General features: G+C 42.2%; 1 long non-coding RNA gene across 1 annotated transcript in view; it reads right to left on the bottom strand.

Moving 5' to 3' along the window:
• LOC107115345 overlaps positions 1-20402 on the bottom strand; it is a 184435-nt gene extending 164033 nt beyond the window's left edge. Inside the window, exon 1 of the long non-coding RNA XR_001482671.1 lies at positions 20202-20402. This is a non-coding gene — a long non-coding RNA (uncharacterized LOC107115345). The remainder of the gene's footprint in view (positions 1-20201) is intronic.
• Positions 20403-20788: the final 386 nt, after the last annotated feature.

Raw genomic sequence — 20788 nt, 5'->3', positions numbered from 1 at the left:
AACACATACAGCAACCCTCTAAGCCAAGCCCTTATTTAGGATCAAATCCTAAACTATACAACAGGAATTTTAACTAATCAGGTCCAGGTTCCCTCAGCCAGGATCATCTAACTTATTTTTCCCACAGTTACACAGCAGCTGGAAGGAATGGCTTTATTAAAAAAATGTGGAGGCCCAGTTTGGGTCAGGACCACATCGTGGGGGAGGGGCTCCTACCTTCTCCAAACCCAGTTTTTCCAAGCTGAAATGGCCCTCAATGGGGAGTTAATTGCCCCATTTTGGAGCTGAACATGTACTCAACATGTACTCAACTTCTTATAAACTATATCATGCCATTTGGCCCTATCAATGCTAGCCTCAACTAGAACTGTTCCTGGTTTTGTGTGTTTTTAAATCTTCACCCTAACGTGCAGAGGCTTATATGCAAGTTTACACATAATATCATATGTGGATGTTGTCAAACACACTCACAAAATAAGTTGGTAGAGAGGGAATGAAGATAAAAGTCCTGAAGTTCTAAGATTGTAGAGGCTCTACTACATAACCTGCTGAATGTCAAAACTGTACCATGCATCCTTGATCAACATTTATTCAGATTTGAATGGGGTCAGACAGCATTGGGGAACTAACTGAAAACATACATCCCCATAGATATGCTGCTGTTTGCAATTCCTTTAGCATGATGGCTCTCAAGCATTTTAAATAAATCCCATTTCTACAGGAATTTTTTTGGACCACATACAAAATTAACTCCACACTATTTCCCCCCCCAACACAAAACTTAGAAATCTCATATTTGTACTTCACTGAACGTGTTTGTATGTGTGGTTTTGAGTATTTATAAATATACAGCATTACTGAGCATCAGTAATGGCAATTTCACATTATGCAGAGGTTAACCCATATATACTATCAATATTCCAGAGTTCCGTCTCCCAGTTCACCTCTTCCTACTCTTCCTTCTAGTCTCTTGACTCACTTATGAAAGAATCACAACCTGCTTTAGGGTCCCACATTTCAGAACCACTAGATATGCCCTACATTTATGTATCTAAACCCGCCTTACTCAAGGAGTCAGGACACAAGGGAGGTAACAATAATAAATACAGAAAAATGAAAACTATATTAAAATGTCATAGATGAAGATGGGTAGTCGTGTCAGTCTGTCTGTAGCAATAGAAAGAGCAAGAGACCAGCAGCACCTTAAAGACTAAAAAATATGTGGCAGGGTATCCTCTGAAATGGTACTATCCCAGTATATCCTTGAAACAAACAGAATCTTAGTCAGGCCCATCATCAAAACACAGAATCAGTTGCAAAATTAATGGTGCTAATTAAACTCAAGTATGGGGTAAGGGCTTGGAGGTCTGTTTACATGTACAATTTTTCATTCATATTTTTTACCACTTACTAAATTAACAGCACACTAATCATCACTTATCTTCAAAAGTCTTCCCAAACATTAATTAATGCTCTTAGTACTCCTGTAAGAAAGGTAGATAGGAAAGTAATTTAAATGCCTCTATAATTACCAAGATGTGAAAGCAAGCACCCTAGTAATTGTCTTATAAAGATTATATGATGCATTTTCCCAATCTTCAATACAGATCTATTCAAATTTTATTTAAAAATAACCGAAAATATTTTACTTTGTAGCAGAACAGAATTATTAGGAAATCTTTTATTGCCTTTTTGTGTGTATAGGTCTATAACTGCTTTACTTTAATTAATACACGGGGGGGCAAAGTTCAGTAGTAGTGTTGTGTTGTTTACAGAAAACCCCAGACTCGATCCTTGTTATCTCCAATAATTCAGGAAGCAAAGCTGGAAAGACTTTTTAATGAGACCCCAGAAAACTGCTGGTCAGAGTAGTCCAGTTGTCTTCAACTTCTCCAAACCTGGGACCCACCTTTAACACCCAGGTAGTAAGTATAGGACCTGATGATCTGTAACCACATGACATGATATCACAGAATATCATTGTCCTGTGAAAGGGAAACTTCAGCACTGAAAGGAGAGCTTCGATAGCCTGGCTGGAAAAAGAGAGAAGACAAAGGAGACTCCTTAGGGAGCAGATCCCAGAACCTGGCTGTGGTAAAACCAGTACAGAATGACCTCTGCTTGCTGCTCCTCTTAGCATGCATTCAAAGAGAGGCAGGAGGCATGACAACGTTGCTCTCTATGAATATAATTAGCTGCAGGTCATTCCAAAAAGCAGCAAAAAATGGTGATTCTATATAGACATGATCCAGGCATAGAAGATTCCAAAACACACCTTAGAGTATTGACCTACAGACTGGAGACCACTAGAGTAGATAATATTAACCAACAGTATTATTCAAACATCAGGTAAAGCAAGGATTCGAACATATCTTTCTTATTCAGATGTCTAAGTCTTCTCACTAGATACCCCCACATCCACAAAGGTAATTTCGGTTAACAAACTTACAAGTAACAAACTTACAAGTTACAATTATTATTATTAAATACCCTGGTCCACAACCTCAGACAACAAACTGGGTTAATGAACCAGCTTTCTTCCAAGAGCTACGGATTAAGTGGATTGTGGATCAGACTCAGGATTTAAATCCAAGCTACCTTTCTTTATGCATTTTAGCTTGCAGGCCCTCCTGAGATTATGTCTATGTATAACTGGTTACTTTCAGGTATTGTACTCCTTTCTTGATCTGCAAAAATAGATTATATCGTTTTTAAAGAGCATGTCACAGAAAAAGTCTGGGACAAGAAGCTGGTCCCTAGCAGTTTAACTGCATTGCCTGGTTTCTCAGACACTGAACAAGCCAGTTTGTTAAATTCTGACCATATTTCTTCTCAGGATCCCACAGGATTATATATAATTTAAAAATTCAGAGGGAATGGTCAACCCAAACTGTCCTCAGGGATGAACGCGATAAGAACATAAGAGAAGCCAATGTTGGATCAGGCTAATGGCCCATCTAGTCCAACACTCTGTCACACAGTGACCAAAAATACCAGATGCCATCAGGAGGTTCACCACTGGGGCCAGGACACTAGAAGCCCCCCCACTGTTGCCCCCCCCCCCCAAGCACCAAGAATACAGAGCATCACTTGCCCCAGCCTGAGAGTTCCTATCTATACCTTGTGGCTAATAGCCACTGATGGACTTCTGCTCCATATGCTTATCTAATTCCCTCTTGAAGCTGTCCATGCTTGTAGCTGCCACCACCTCGTGTGGCAGTGAATTCCATGTGTTAATCACTCTTTGGTTGAAAAAGTACTTCCTTTTTATCTGTTCTAACCCAACTGCTCAGCAATTTCATTGAGTGCCCACAAGTTCTTGTATTGTGAGAAAGGGAGAAAAGTACTTCTTTCTCAGCCTGCTCTATCCCATGCATAATCTTATAAACGTCGATCATGTCACCCCTCAGCCGTCATTTCTCCAAGCTAACGAGCCCCAAGCGTTTTAACCTTTCTTCATAGGGAAAGTTTTCCAACCCTTTTATCATTCTAGTTGCCCTTTTCTGCACTTTTTCCAATGCTATAATATCCTTTTTGAGGTGTGGTGACCAGATCTGTACACAGTACTCCAAATGAGGTCGTACCATTGATTTATACAGGGGCATTATGATACTGGCTGATTTGTTTTCAATTCCCTTCCTAATAATCCCCAGCATAGTGTTGGCCTTGTTTATTGCAGTTGCACACTGTCTCAACATTTTCATTGAGTTATCTACTACGACTCTACTTAGTTCTCTCTAAACATAACATTTATAGTAGCAAAAATATTATACATGGGGGCATCTAGAATCAATGTAGAATATTGGTGAGAGCATTAGACTAAAGTCTGGGAGACAAAGTTGCATGCACCCAAGCTTCTTGAAGGACAGGCAAAAGTGACAAATAATGTTATGCTAATCTATCATTTTAATTTGCCATTGAGCAGCTGTGATCCATCTAAAGTTAGCTTCACCCCATTAAGAAATTTCTAAGCATGTACACAAAAACCCATGAAGTTTTTCCTCATAAACACAGATTAAGCCACCACTCCAAAGTGTTGTCCCTATACCTAGTACAGGGTTTGTCCAAACTATACCCAGGGCCTAGAGCGCGCCGGCCCTTAGGGGCGCCAAACTGCCACCGCCAAAAGCCCAACCAGCACTTGGACGGAGGCCCAAGGCGCCGGCGGGGAGCATGTGCCCATCTCCCCTCCCCTCTCTGCCTGGTCTCAGAGAGCAACGACCTCTTTAGAGGTGCTCCTGGAAAACTCTCTCTCTCTCTCATTGGACTTCCCACGTCTGGCCTGGAGGATGCCTGCCCGGTTACACAGGGGGCAGTCGGCATTTCCGGCAGGTAGGGGCAAACGGAGGGGGCGGGTGTGGGGCTTTGGGAGCGGGAGGTCATCGGGTGCGCGTGCGAGGGAGGGAGAGGAAGAAACAGCACCTCGAAGAGGGGGGGAATGGAGCCGGCCAGGCTCTCATGAGCGCTCGTGTGTTTCCGCGCCACGGTGCCTTGATCTGAGCGGGATATCAGTTGACCTCTTCCCCTCCCCAACTCTCCAGTGGTTCAAGAAGAAGAGCCGGAGGCAGTGCTGTCTGAGCGGGAGATGCAGCAACTCCCTGACTTTCTCCTTGTGTGAGTCTCCTCCCCTCCCCTCCTGCCTTCTCCCCCCCCAGCAGGAGATGGACAGAGGGCTACAGGCAGGCAGGTACGCGCTTCCTCCTTGTTGCAAAGTGGATGGGATGGGAAGGGGGGGGAGCTTCTTTCGGGCTTATCCCTCCACCTCCTCCTGCTCTTCTCGCAGCCACCCCCTGACCAAGACATTGTCCAAACGGGAGAACTGCTGACAGGTGAGGGGGGGGGGAGAGAGAGAGAGAAGAGAAAGCCCATAATATCAGGACTCCTCCTGCAAAGATGACCCCAGCCCTGCCTGGAGGTTGGCAACCCTGTAATTGGTGGGCGCACAGGGCGGGGGCGCCAGAAGGTAGCCTTGCCTAGGGTACAAAAAAACCTGGAGCTGGCCCTGACTATACCTAAGGAAAATCAAGAAGCAAACTCCAGTGAAACGAGGGCTCTTATTCCATAAATCTACTGCATCACATACATACTTATGCGCTCAACTTCCTCTTCAGCCAAACCAGCCACTGACACAAGAGCTTAGACTCTATTGCTGAGACCAAGATATTTGTTTGGCCGGGCCAACTCTGAAGAGGAGCAAAGGCAGTCTAGCAAGAGGCATAGGTTCCCAACAGCAGCATTGTTCCTAGTTCTCATGAAGCTCTGAGTTTGCAGGTTCACTCTTCCAGGTTAAAAGGTTATGTACTACTAGAAAGGCATCGCTGGGAGTACAAAAATGCATTTTATATTGTTAAATGTTAGGGGTGGGTCTTAGAGATCTTCCAGAATTACAACTGATCTCCAGGCTACAGGTACCAGTTCCCCCAGAGAAAATGGCTGTTTTGGAGGGTGGACTCTATGGCATTATATGCTGCTGAGGTCCCACCCCTCCCCAAATATTGCCATTTCCAAGCTCCACCCCAAAAATGTCCAGGAATTTCCCAAAACTCAGTTGGCAACCCTATTAAGCATTGATCAGCATCTTTCTTCTTTTGGGCCATGTCAGCAGATTAACATCGAGCTAGATGATTTACTGATCTAACTTGGAAAGCAATACTTACAATCTCATAGTGAAAAATATCATGCAACAGAGTGACTCAACACTTGACCTTTCTAATGAGGACGTCAACCACAGTTTTAATTATGTGGAGTCTGCATACATAATCCATTTGTAAGTTTATACTACATGGGCTCCTTTTTTCCTAACAGTCTACTTATAGAAATTAGGTTACAGAGACACTGGGGGCGAGGTAGGTGGATTAATGCTTGCAGTTCAGCTGCTGATCAAGACAACATGAAATGAAAACATGCATCTAGTCCCTAAAAATGTCAAGCAGAAAACAAATAGAAAATAAGAGGAGAGGAGAGCCAAAGAACTGCTAAGGCAGAAACCTACTGGCAAAGTAGAAATAAAATTAATAGATCTTTATTATAAAAATTGAGGCCCATATTTTCACTCCCAAAAACAAAATCTGCATACATTTCATTGTGAAGCTCATGGCTTTTGGCAGGACTTTGCAAATCAATGTGCTGTAGGCTACTGGAATGTGTTACAATCAGCATAAACTTATCACAGTCCTTTTCCAAGCAAAACTCTTATGTAAGAGTTGTACATGTGCTAATCAAGATAGCACAATAGGCCCCTTTCATCAGTGCCATCAAAGCACAAAATTATTCATTTCCCAAATGCTGAACTGTAAAAGCGTGGATTTTTGTTCTGAATTCAGAAGTGCAGTACTCTGCAAAGTGCTGCGCTGTGGGGACAGGATTAGTGAATTGCTGATAATGCCACATTGGAAAAGTGAGTACATTGTAGTTTGCTTCATTCATTTGCTCCTCAGACAAGAAAACATTGGATTCTTTTTGTCTGGAACAAGACAGGAATCTTGTGCTATTTTCTGCCCTTGTTTCCTATTTTACAGGTTGTGCTCAGATAATATGTAGACAACAAGGATGTACATTTTCTTAATGAAGCAACCATTCCAACAATCAACAATAATTTAAATGTTTAAGCCTTAAAAAGCCCACAAGTAGCTGGGCCACACACACAATTATGTATTATCAACTCTATTCCTACTTTTTGTTAAGAAAAAAATATCATGTGTTGTGGTATCAGTCCTGTGCAAAGTAAGCATTGGTACACACACAGGAACAGACAATCCTGGAATGCACAGGTAATCCTTCGCCAGTTTTCCAAGCATTGAAAAACAGTTAAATGTAAATATAAAAAATAGTTACACCCAGTGTTCCCTCTAAGTTGAGTTAGTGTGAGCTAGCTCACAGTTTTTTAGCCTCCGGCTCACACATTTTTGTCTTAGCTCAGGAAGGATGGCTCCAGAGCAAACTAATGTATGCAGCAGCCAAAATGCTTGCTCACAACTTTAATGTCAGTAGCTCACAAAGTAGAATTTTTGCTCACAAGACTCCACAGTTTAAAGGGAACATTGGTTACACCCCACCTTTCCATTGTAGCTCTAGGCCACTTATAATTCCAAGATTAAAAAACATAAATCCTCATTAAAACCCCTCCCCCCAAGAAAATGCCTACAGCTTAAACCCCATTAAACACCCTCACAAATAAAACAGCCATACAACACCTCTTGAAAGCTTCTAAAGACAACACCTTCCCTCACCTCCTCACCACCATAGATAAGGAATAGGATCTAATACAGGGGAGGCCAAACTGTGGCTCGGGAGCTGATTGTGGCTCTTTCACACATATTGTGCGGCTCCCACAGGGCAGCTGGGGAAGCTAATTATTATTAGCAAGCTGATATCATTGGACAAATAAATATCATTATCAATATCTGCTTTTACCACTTTTGTTATTATTTTTGGCAGTCTCATTTAATGTTAATAAAAAGCAGAAAAACGTGTAATAATTGTTCATGTCTTGCGGCTCTCAAACATCTGACATTTATTCTAAGTGGCTCTTACGTTAAGCAAGTCTGACCACCCCTGCTCTAGTAGATGCCAAGTGGTCAACCACAAGTGAGGAAACCAAAAGACCGCGTCAGTGCACAGGGCCAAATGAAGAGGGATGCTCCTTTAGATATGTAGATCTTAGGCCATGAAGAACTTTAAAAGTTATAACCAGCACCTGGGACTAAACTTGGAAACAAGCTGGCTGATATTGTAGCTGTCTTAGAATAGGCCCTGACAATAGTCAGGGTACAGTGCTCTGAACTGGTTGTACTTTCTAGGTTGGCTTCAAGGGGAGCCAAACCATGAGGTTATAAATGCACAGATTAGCATTAATACACACCCACACACACAAATCCTTATTGTTGAATCATTTAAACATTTTAATATTTTTCATCCCTAGCACTACACCCTTACTAGCAGAACAGGATATGGTAAATATACATAAAATATTCGTTTTTATAAAGAATCTTGCTCTTAAAATGCTTCTCTCTGTTGAATAGATGTCAAGTGTTAATTAAAATCCCCATTAAATGACTGGAATAAAATACAAGAGTCTGTTTGTCAAAATCAGCTGTCTAATCACTTGATGTGATTTTGTTTTAATTTCTTTGGCAACCAGCACAGTTAGAACTGTGATCTTCTATAATTGCCATGTCTCACATAGGAAAATAATTTTAATTTACATACATTAATTTAATTTTACAAATTTTAATGTCCACCGCTTAGCAGTAAGGCCAAGATAAAATAAATGACCAACAGTGAAATCTTTCCTCCTTCTCTTTTACCCTCAGTTTCTTTCTCCACCCCTCCCCTTCAACTGGGGGGTAGTGCTGTACAAGAATCATAACAGTTGAGGTTTATTTCTGAGAGAAAGAGGATTACAACATCAAATCACATCCAGCTACAGAACTGCAGGAAAATAGTCATGGTGAATTTTAAAAAGGTATTAATCACCTGGAGGAGCCCAGGGCTCATAGCCAAGGGTCTGTGTAAAGCAATATCATCAAACAGGAGCATTCCATAATGTTTGCTTGTGTTGTGCATTATTGTACATGTTGAGATTGATTGGTTTGGACAATTTTGTGTGTGTGTGATCTGCTTCGGGTCCCTGCAGAGCATAATTACCAGAAATAAATAAATCCTAAACAGACTTATGCCCTTCTAAATCCACTGAAGTCAATGGGCTTAGAAGGGCATAACTGTTTAAGAATCCACTGTCAATAACCCAGTAAGGTAGCAATAAAGCTGCTGGTGGTAAAATTATGACCACAATTGTTGGCCAGTACAGAAGGATATATACTGAAGAGAATTCCCATTTGGTATTATAGGGTCTCCCCCACCCCACCCCTGCCCAAAGTTGGCCTTGAAATAATGGCCTCGAAGTAATGCACTTTGAAATTTCCTCGGACACCCTTGCTCACTTCCCACGGAAAGATCCAACCCTCCACTCCTTCCCTGGGCTTCACAGCACAGGCTGCTTTCACACAGAACAGTAGCACCAGAGACTTCAATGGTAGGGCCAGATTATGACACACTGAGGCTCTAAACTATGTCACATTTAAGAGGACTTAGGTAATTTAGTAATACTGAATAATATTTCATTAACATAGCAGGCTCTCATAATCTGAGGCCCTAAACTGTAGGTTACTGAGTCTGTGCATAAATTCAGCTCTATTCAATTGAGAACCTCAGACTCCCAGACTGGGATCTACTTTAGTGAACTGCGTGCACTTTGGCCTTTATGTGGAAGAGCTTTCCATAAGGAGCACACTGCTGTTAGTGTGGCCCAATGTGCACTTGGTCAAAGGTCATGGAGGAGGGCTGTATAATGTCTTAAGGACTGGCTTAAATTTACAGCACTCAACAGTATTTTGACAAACAGATACGTTATCAGCATTTCATTCAGTTTAATAGCCAGCAAACTTGTCGTGTTACAGAGCAGGTATGGCATAGTCTTCAATGCTCTAGTAAAACAGAAGAAAACCTAGATGTCAGAGGAAAACGGATTTGCTTCAAACAGAGAAGGCAGAAAGAAAGGACTTGTAGTCCTTAGTAAGAATCAGAAGAGGACACATTAGGATAGGAGACATGTGAAGGAGAACCTGGGAAGCATGAGAACATATATTCATAAAACTCTATGTAGTCACTTATGTATAAAATACTCAAAGAAAACTATACGGTAAAAAAAAAACCACAACCCAATGTATTTGTTCAAAAGGAGATATTTTGAATGGCATATATTCTAGGTAATAGTGGAAGGATGCATATATAGGTTGTTTATTGGATACAAAATGACATCTGGTAATGAACCTCACAATGAGTTTAAAAGGGTAGTAAACATTTCCATCCTATTGGCATGGCTGCATGATTCCCAACATACACTTTGGCACAGTTTTCAACACATTTTAGCTCCCCTCATTTTGTACTTCAAGTAGTTACATGTTTAAATTATACCAATGAATGGGGAGAATGCCTTCGTGTTCATCTTCTCACCATCCATGCTCTCACACAGTGCCAAATTCATATACATGTGTCATGCCAATTATAGTATTTCACATACCACATACAAGTAGGGATGCCAGACTCCAGGTGAGACCTGGGGACCCCCTGGAATTACAGCTCATCTCCAGACAATAGAGATCAGTTCCCCTGGAGAAAATGGATGCTTTGGAGGGTGGAATCTATGACACTGTACCCAGTGAGGTCTCTGTCCTCTCCAGGCTCCACCCCCAAATCTCCAGAAATTTCCCAGCCTGGAGATGGCAACCCTACCCCTCCACCCCCTGCCAGTGGCCTACATGCAAGCCCTTGTGATATTATCATATACACAAAGTTTATGAAACAGCTAGTGAAATGGTGTGATAGGAATTAAGAGGTTGGCACTGCTGAGTAGCAACCAGAAGGTTCTAATACTGTGCAGGTATAGAATACTTTACTGATTGGGCAGGTGCTGATTCCAGCTGATCCTTTCCTACACTATTGCCAGTAAGGGTGCCAGGCCCTAGCCTCTTGGTCACCTTTTAGTGTAGGCCTCTTCCTGAGTCTTACCTCATCCACCACTAAACTACACTCCTTCTCCTGGTGCTGCTCTACTTGTCAGCGGCACAGACACCTTCACATACACTGGCCTGGTATACCAACAGTTAATGTTCAGGTGTGTTTGTCTTTGCCCTAATATCTTCAAGTTTACAACATTTGACTGTATAGACTACATCTGACACTGACATCAAAGAGAGATACATACACAGGCACACGTCTACTGAATCAGACTCTTGGTCCATCAAAGTCAGCACTGTCTACTCAGGCAACGGCTCTCCAGAGTCTCAGGCTGAGGTCTTTCACATCACCTACTGCCTGATCTCTTTAACTGGAGCTGCCAGGGATTAAACCTGGGACCTTCTGAATGCCAAGCAGAGGCTTTATCATGGAGCCACAGTCCCTCTCCAAGGAAAAGGCTCTGTTTTATTTGCTATGCACCTGTTTATATTATATCCAAAACAACCTTATGTGATCTTGGCTAGATTTTGTATGTGCGTGTAAAGTGCCCTCAAGTCACAGCCAACTTATGGTGACTCTCTAGGGTTGTCAAGGCAAGAGTGTGATAGATGTGGTTTGCCATCATCTTCCTCTTCATAATGACCCTGGATTTTGTTGGTGGTCTCCCATCCAACTATTAACCAGGGCAAACCCTGCTTAGCATCTGAGGTCTGATGAGATCAGGCTAACCTGGGCCATCCTGGTCAGGGCTACTAGATTCTACAGTATATTATTTAATAATAATCATGTCCCATGCTGCTTCTAATGTCCTGGCCCCACTGGTGGACCTCCTGATGGGACCTGGTATTTTTGGCCACTGTGTGACAGAGTGTTGGACTGGATGGGCCTTTGGCCTGATCCAACATTGGCGTCTCTTATGCTCTTATGTTTCCCTTCCCTCCTGCCCATGCTACAGTGTACTTAAGATTCCCTTGGCATAACCTATCCCCTTTCTGTTCACTATGAATTGTGTACAAGGGAAGGCTGCATACTCCCGCTTAATCACTGCCATATTTTATTCATCCTGAGTAAATACACAAGTGAAGTGTTCCAAAAAGTGAAGAACCTTGGAGATGCCTGATTAAAAAGTAATAGTGCAGTAATTCTAAAATTATCTCATTGGCAACTAGACAAACAAATCTGTGGAACTTCATCCTGAGTAAACATGGTTAAAATAGGGTTCCAAGGAATACAGTGAAATTATGATGGTCTAAATTAAGGATAGCATAAAAAATGCACGATGATTACCATTCTCACCTTTACACGTGTGGAAGGTAACCTGATATAATCTGAAATAATAACAACAACAACAATAACAATAACAATGCAACTCTTAGGTTTCTAGTGCCATCTTTTTAACAGACTCAGGCACTGGGGGGAAAAATACAAAGCTCATATTTACCGTTAGTACGTATTCCTCTGAGGAAGTTAAAATACCATATCTTGTATTTGCAGACAGAGCCACCTGTTCTTACTACAGAGATCTCCAGTTCCACAACTGTTGTTGTGCTAACTTCCAAGTTGTCCAAGTAGGCCATTTGATAGAAACCTATAAATTGGACTCAGGGGACTTGGGTTCTTGCAGTAAAGAGGTCAGTTATTTCCTTCTAACTAAAAATAGTCAAGGGAGAAAAGGAAGCTTAATTTACCAGCTGAAAAATAGTTTACAAAATTACTTCCATCTTGCCTTATGATAAAAAATACGGAAAAAATTACTTCTGCTCCCCCGCACTTCAAATAAACCTGGACCATAACCAGAAATTACATTAAAATAGTAATGAAAGCTTGGAACAGCCAAAAAAATTGCATGGGAAAATGCCAGAAAAAAGTATCTCTTTCCCAGGGAGTGAAGTCTTGGCAATAACAGAATTCCAATGTGGATTTTACCACCACTCCCACAGAAATAGCAAGGCAATACGATGTGGGCATGAGATTATTGTGCAAAACATGTGTTCTGTTTCCTGTTTAATTACGTCATTAGACAGCCGTTGCTATACTGATCTAAAAGGATATTAGTTACAGTGTAGATGACTGAATCTACTAGTACAAGAGTAGGTCAGCTTCACGTGGATGGGTCCAACAAAAAGTGTCTGTTGAAGTCAACATAGCAATTATTGTCTACTTATATTAATGCAGACCATGTTGCAGTTAGATATCTGATGCGCATGTAGCACAGCACTGCCAGACTGAAAAATACTTTCTCTATATGGTTTTTTTAACTTCAACAGGAACAGCGGAAGGTGTGGAATTGGAGGGGAGAAGCAGCAAGCAAGGAAAGGGTTAAAAACTGCTTCCTGCATTTCTTCTCTGCTGCAAAAGGCTCCCTTTGTAACTGAGAACAGAAGAGCATCACTAGCTTGTAAGATGCCCCCTTACCTTGATAGGGCTGACCTGGCCAACTGGATCCATGCCACTGTAACACCCTGACTAGACTACTATAATTCATTGTACATTGGTCTCCCCTCAAAATGAACTTGGAAATGAACTCCAACTGGGCTATAATGTCATGCCTCAGCTACTAATGAGAACTAGACAGAGCATTCATATTACTCCCATTCTGCAGATGCTCCACTGGCTGCCCATCAGTGACCAGACTCAGTTTAAGATATTGATTTATCATACACAAAGCCCTTCATGGCTCTGGCTCCTCTTCTTCATAGGACCCTCTCTCTCCCTGTGCTCCACCAGGACAACATCACTCAAGTCAGCAAGGGCTTCTGCAGGTGCCAACCTGCAAATGGGCAAAATCAACAACTGCCCATACATGTGCTTTCTCTATTACGACTCCTACCTTGAGGAAAGGCCTGTCCAAAGAGTGGGAAAGGTCCCACTCTCCAGACTTTCCACCTACTATGCAAAACTGGACTTTTCTGTGCAGGTAGTAAGGTCGCACTGCACAAAATGGTTTTACAAACTTTCTTGGAACAATTATTATGGACTGTGGTCTATACTGCTGTGTTTAGCTTATTGTAAGAAGGATGCTATTTATGTAATTTCTGAATCGTTTCATGTGCCATGTGAATACTTAACGCTATACTTTTTGGTGGTTCCAAACTTCTAAAACTTCTAAAATCCTAATGCATTGGTTACTGAACGTCGCATTTTTGTGATTGTACTGGCTCACTATGCATAATCTGTCCTGAGTCCCTGTGAGAAAGGTGGGCTATAAATAACATTAATAAATAAATCACTTTCCTACCCAGGATTATTTTTGGTAGTATTTGAATTTTAAACAAACAAAATAGGGCAGCCAGGAAGAACAATACAATATAACATAAAACCTAAAACTAATCCATCACTCCTTGGCAAATAGAAGGGGAAGTCGTGGAAGTAGTGACAGACTTCACGTTCCTGGGATCCCAGATCACCGCAGATTGTGACAAAAACCATGAAATTAAAAGACGCCTGCTCCTTGAGACGAAAGCGATGGCGAACCTAAACAGCATGATAAAAAGTAGAGACATCGCCCTGCCAACAAAAGTCCGCATGGTCAAAGCAATGGTATTCCCAGTAGTCATGTATGCCTGCGAGAGTTGGACTATAAGGAAGGCCGAGCGCCGAAGAATAGATTCTTTTGAACTATGGTGCTGGAGAAGACTCTTGAGAGTCCCTTGGACTGCAAGAAGAACAAATCAGTCAATCCTAAAAGAAATCAACCCTGAGTGTTCCCTGGAAGGCCAGATAATGAAACTGAAGCTCAAATACTTTGGCCACCAAATGAGAAGGGAGCACTCACTGGAGAAGACCCTGATGCTGGGAAAGATTGAAGGTCAAAGAAGACGGGGACGGCAAAGGATGAGATGGTTAGACAGTGTCATAGATGCAACGAACATGAAGTTGAGCAAACTTCAGAGGACGGCGGAAGACCGGAGGGCCTGGCGTGATCTGGTCCATGGGGTCACGAAGAGTCGGACTCGACTGTGTGACTGAACAACAAAAAAATGCTCAAATATTAGAAGAGGGGGATGAAAACTACATCATTAAAGAATTTAGTATCAGCAAGAAGAGGCCGTGGGAGGCTCGTAGCCAGGATTTTTTGTTTTATTGGGCATATTTTTTTCTTGTGGGGCAACCATTATGAGGGAGTGAAGGGCTTTGTAAAAATAATACGTCATATCGATGGGTATATGTACCAGTACCAATGCTGTATGTGATCAATACGCTGGAAGTAGCTACGTTATACATAAATAATGTGCAAGTATGCTGAAGCATGCAAGGCTGTATGTTGGTGCAGCATTTAGAAGAAATCTAAATTTATGTTTCATGTCCCCCCCCTTCATATCCACCCAGCTCAGTACCCCTGCCCCCCTCCCAGCCCTTCCCAAGGTTTATTCACTAGTCTATTGCTTATGAATCAAAGCCCTATGAATCCTCCCTGCCCTCCAAGCAACCAAACCACCTGTTTCCTTCCCCATACCAATCCTTATCAATGCCTCTTGGACCTCTTTCCTGATCCAAGCCCCTTCCATTCCATCCCAGGTGCCCCATTTCCCTCTTCCCTCGCCCTCCACCCCTTTCCATGCTTCCACCACCCTCTTCAGTTATGGTCCTATTTTCCTTTAATAGCTTTCCCCCAAGCACGCTCCCCTGCCATCGCAGCCCCTTTAAGGATACTGAAGCACGGCTGCTGTACGTGCTCTCCCTCACATAACTGCTCTCCCCTACCGTGTAGAAGCACAGGCAGCACGGATTGGTGGGAAATGTAGTCTTCAAGCTCAGAATGCACTGGAATAGCTTGCAGGGACAAAAAAAATTCAGGGTGCTTGAGTTTCTGCCTGCAAACTGTGGGACATGGGTGAAAATTAAAGGGACAGGGCCCGAAGGTGCCCCACCATAGCTACAGGCCTGGACCATAGTAGAGCACATTCTTTACATGATGAAGGAGATCTTTGGTCCAGTCTCTGATATCTCCAATTAAAAGATCTCAGTAGCACATGCTAGGGGAAAGCCTATTGGCCTAAATGCTAGACACAACCAGTCCAAGTTGACCATACAGAGGAAAGAAGGATCAGTGTTCTTAATGCGTAAGGCTGCTGCATCTATCTAAAAATAATTGTATTTAACGATTTTTCTAAAAGAAGGATCCCATGGACAAGCTGCTCCAATTAAATCAGAGCCAAAACTGAAAAGGTTTCACTTTCAGTCACAAATACAGCATCTTGAACTAAAGGAAAACTAAGTAGGGCCTAGTGGATAAGTCTCATGTAAGCAAAAGATCTGCCTCAGATATATTTTACACAGAATGTAAAGATCTTTGTTGGTTAAAAGAAAACCTTGAACTATCCCAGAAGTGAACTGTAAGCAAGCGCAGCTGCTACCCAACAAATGAAATAAAATCCAGAATGGAGAGGGACTATGCAGCGCATTCCATGAACTGAATTTCTAACAAAGGGAGCCCTCCTTGAAGCACATTGCTCTAACAGTGCAGTTCTAACCTAAGTTGCAGCGTCCTAAACCCACTGACTTCAATGGATTTAGAAGGGTGTAACTTTTGCACTATACGTGATATTAGATTATAGAGATACAGATGATGGCAGCTGAATCCTACCAACACCTCTGTGTTCTTACAACATTAAGGGAAATAAGGTACCACAAATTTACTCAGTTTGAATAATTCATTATTGTTGTAAATCTGCATTAATTGTTATAAAGTGGCTAATTTCTTTCAAAGGTTTGTTGTTTTTAAAAAATATGGGAACGTGATTAGTCCTGGAAACATTGACCTATCTAAGCCTTTGAGACAGAAATTCAAGTTGCCCTTGTACAAGCAAACAGTAGCTCTCAGGAAACGGGCCTGACTTTACAACCTTTAGGCCTTCTTTCAACCTTGATACCAGATAAAACACACTTATAAGGAGAATACAAAAGAAAACGATGGGAGAACCAGAGTTTCACACATTAGGGCATAAATCAACCTTTGTTCTTCCCACACATACACACAAATCACAAGTAATAAATGTTCGTCAAGATATAAAAATTCTTATTGGTACTTATACTGCTTTTTGTCGCATTGCTTGCTAATTTTGTAATCCTAGTCCTACTGCATTGTTTACTGAATGCTGTCAGATTGCATGTTAATATTTTGTAATCCCCCTTGAGTGTCAGTAATCCCCCTTGAGTGGGCTATAAAGTTAAAAAATCAATAAATAAATTCAGCAGGCGGAGGAGGAGGAAAAGCTGGTTTTATACCCTGCTTTTCTCTACCCGAAGGAGTCTCAAAGTGGCTCTGAGAGAACTGTGACTGACCCAAGGTCACCCAGCTGGCTTCATGCGGAGGAGTAGAGAATCAAACCCAGTTCTCCAGATTACAGTCTGCCACTGTTAACCATTATACCACACTGGCTTAGAAATTAAAGCAGGGAGTAACTAAGGTTTCCCTTGCTCGAAAGCTAGTCGAATCCGGCTCTAGGGGGCAATGCTCATCTCTGTTTCCAAGCCAAAGAGCCAGCACTGTCCGAAGACGTTTCTGTGGTCATGTGGCTGGCATGACTAAACGCCGAGGCACACAGAACGCCGTTACCTTCCCACTGAAGCAGAACCTATTTATCTACTTGCAATTTCTTGCTTTCGAACTGCTAGGTTGGCAGGAACTGGGGCCAGAGACGGGAGCTCACTCCATCATGCAGCACCAGGGTCTCGAACTGTTGACCTACAGACCTTCCAGTCTGCAGCTCAGCGTCTTAACCTCTAAGCCACCATGGCCCAGTGAGTAACTAGATCCAGATAAATTTTGTCCTGAAGGCACCAAGGAGTTATACTCATTGCCCTTTCAGTATTAAACTGATTTCACTACCACTGTTAACTGCCAGTGTCATATTTACAGAGTGTTTACCATAGAGACACAGAGAAAGAAGTATATCACTATCACCAGTCATAGAAATAGGCCTGTAACTTGACTCTATGGAGAATGTAAGGGGCTTGGTACAGCTGCCACTGCATAGTCTAGAAAATGAATTTTTAACTTTTAGCTTTAAAAACTGTGTTTCTCTCCCTTTAATTAACATTCTCAAGGTAATCAAATAGCTTACAAGTTTCAAGGCAAAATGAAAACAATCTTCTCATTTTATAATTTTCACTTTTTAAGGGACAACTGAGATACATTAGAGTTAATCTATTCAAATTAACTGCCTTGGGTCTGGTTTCAAAGAAAAGAGGGCAAAAACACACCAAATAAATGTCTTACAATTCAACAATATTGTACACAGCCAAGACAGACAATTTGGACAGGAAATTATTTAACACACGCACTATCATGGACCTCTTTACTGATCGTGTAATAACAGCACCTTAGCTTACTTTGCAATATATTTATTTACATGATCCAGATATATGTTCAATGTAGAAATGAGTTAAAATATGTTACTTTATGTATGCTACTATTTAGTTCAAATACTCTTTATTAAAACATGGTAATGTTTACATATTCCACAATGATTATTTTAAAAAGCTCAAAATTTATTATTTGCTACACAAGGTCCTTTCAGCCATAGACCAGCATCAAACACTCATATAACTTCAAGGTTAAATGAACTAGAGAATGGTCACATCAGGATATGAGACTATGTAAATATTACCATGGCAGTTTCAGATGGGTGGAGTCTGATCAAGCCATTCATACCAAGCACTAGCAGTGACCCAAAGAAACCTGCAAAATGCTACAGCTGGAAGGCCACTGGGATTCACCCAACATGTAAACAAACCTGCGGTAAACTTGCTGTTTTGGAATAACCACCACTGGTATTCCTGGACTGCATAAGTGAATCTTCTGTCATGGGATGCAGGATTTTTGGTATCATACAAAGGTAGATTCAGGTAGGTAGCCATGTTGGTCTGAAGCAACAGAACAAAGTCTAAGTCCAGTAGAACCTTTTAAGACCATTGAACTTTAATTCTTGGTATAAGGTTTCGTGTACACGAAAGCTTATGCCCACAATTAATTATACCCAGAATTAAACTTCGATGGCCTTAAAGGTGCCACTGGACTCAAACTTTGTTCCAAAGGTAGATTATATCCATGATGAAAAAATGTGATAGCCTAACTGGAAAAATGTACATTTAGGCATAAGACAAAAAGACATATCCATCATGTGCAGTAAAGCATAAGGACTTTAACCTTGCTTCTACTGTTTGAGAAAACTTAGTTTACAATTAACTCAACAATGGGTCAAGGCATGAAGATCCATCATAAAATCTGGAATCTGGCACAGAAACCGTTCTTGAAGACTTCCTGATTTTACAACCAGAACAACACAAGGAACATTAAGAAACCCATTAACTAAAAATTATACTAAAGAAAACCTATTTCATGTTTAAACATTTACCACTTTGTCAGCATAAGCTTTTTTTTGGGACACAGCTTTTTAGTTTCATGTACAGCTAATGTACCAGAAAAAAAGCATACAATAAATTAAAACCAATTGTAAAGGGCTCCTGTGGTTATGTTAAGCTACCTTTAAGAGGCTTTGTAAGCTACCTGCTTCAGTTCTAAAGCTCCAGGAAAACTATCAGAAAGTGGGGGAGGGGCACTGGCCATTTAAGAATCCAGTATGCAATGGAGCCAAGTCTGAAACAGTAATTTGTCTTCGCACCCAAATCAAAATAGTAGGTCAACAGCACAGATTTAAGAACAAGAGGGAATAAAACGGGATAAATCAGCTCAACGGGCAACACTCGTTTGAGGGTGGTGGTGGTTTAGTATGGCAAAGAGGAAGGGGAAACTCCCGACTTCCAAACGTGCCGTCAACAGGTTGCCATGCTGCCCATTGGCAAAACACGTGTTTAATTGATGGGACACCCTGATTTTCTGCTACAATTCCGAGAAGGGGGGGGGGGGGGGAGAGCAGAAGAGGCCTGGTGGCAGCGAAATTTCACGATTCGCCACAGCCACGAGCTCTCCCGGAGCTTGCTGATTCAAGCCTGGTTCATGAATGGGATTCCCCCTCCCCCACCTTGAGGGTTATGCAAACTCTACACCATTTCACAGCGCGACTCTCTCACGTCCCCTCCCCCCCCCTCGTTTGGACTTTAAAATACAGTCTAAGCGTCCAAGTTCGTTCCTCATAACCAGCAACACCCTTTCTCGTGCTCCCTTCCCCCCCCCACCCGACATGACAAATGCCAGCGATCAGAAAGCAAGGCGGCTCGCCTCCCCTCCCCCATTCCAAGCCAACACTTCTACACATTTATTTTTTTAAAAACACCCCTTTTAAGAAGCAGTAGGGCATCGTACACGGCAAGCTAGTATATAACCAAACATTTCGGGCATTTTGTCAAAAAAGAAAACGACTTTGCAGCCGATCCCAGGGACTCTGTCGTTTAAGCACAACAAAAATAAACCCAAGTCCCACTTTGAAGAAACACGCAGAGAAACAGGGGGCAGTGGGGGTGGAAATCGTAAGGGCAGCCCATCCTTAAAGCCACCCGAATATGAGGCACCGATATAGCTGTTTATATATTAATAGCAACAAGCCCAGCAATACTGGAAGGGAAGCACGAGGAAGTTGGAAGTCATTACACTGAGAGGGAGGGGGGGGGAAGTATGGCAAACCAACGCCGTTTCAGACTCGAAACTGCATTTGTCAAATTTCACAGACAGACACAAAAAGGTCCCACACTGCTGAAGAAAAGAGCCTTTCCGAACTCACCTCCCTCAACGTGAGATAAAGGCACCGCTTACACTTCGGCAAGCAACAGAGGAAAAAGCCTCAACTTCTGCAAAAACACACACACATAAGACAGACTTCTTTTCAGTTGCAGTCCATGGTTGGAACTCTTCTTTTCCTAGGTCCCAAAAGCGTGAAGGCAGATTGTAAATCTCCAGCAGCCCTCACACACTCTTTGCTCCCCCTCTTCCTCTGCACAGACATACACACACACACGAGGTGGGGGTGGAGGGGATCAAAAGGAAGTCCCAGAGAGTGGGAAGAGGAAAATGGAAAGTTTTTTTTTTTTTTTTTGGGTGCGGAATGGCGGTCAGGAGGTGCTGCTGCTGCTCACTACTTCATTAGTTAATGTGCTTGGGGTGTGTGTGTGTAAAGGACAGTCTTCCTCCAGAGACTGCAACAGCAGCAACCCAGAGAAAGAGCGAGAGAAGCACATAAACACACATACAGATAGATCCATAGAGACAGTCAGTGATCTGGGGGGGACGGGGGGGGGAGGGGGATCAGCCACATTGATCTTCAGTAATGGAAGAAAGCAGAAATCACACAGAATTCCCTCTGTGGACATA

This window comes from Gekko japonicus, unplaced genomic scaffold, assembly GCF_001447785.1.
Source record: "Gekko japonicus isolate JY-2015 unplaced genomic scaffold, Gekko_japonicus_V1.1 scaffold601, whole genome shotgun sequence".
NCBI classification, from domain to species: Eukaryota; Metazoa; Chordata; class Lepidosauria; order Squamata; family Gekkonidae; genus Gekko; species Gekko japonicus.
Note: the sequence above shows the minus strand (reverse complement) of the source record. Positions and strands in the feature narration are given on the sequence as shown.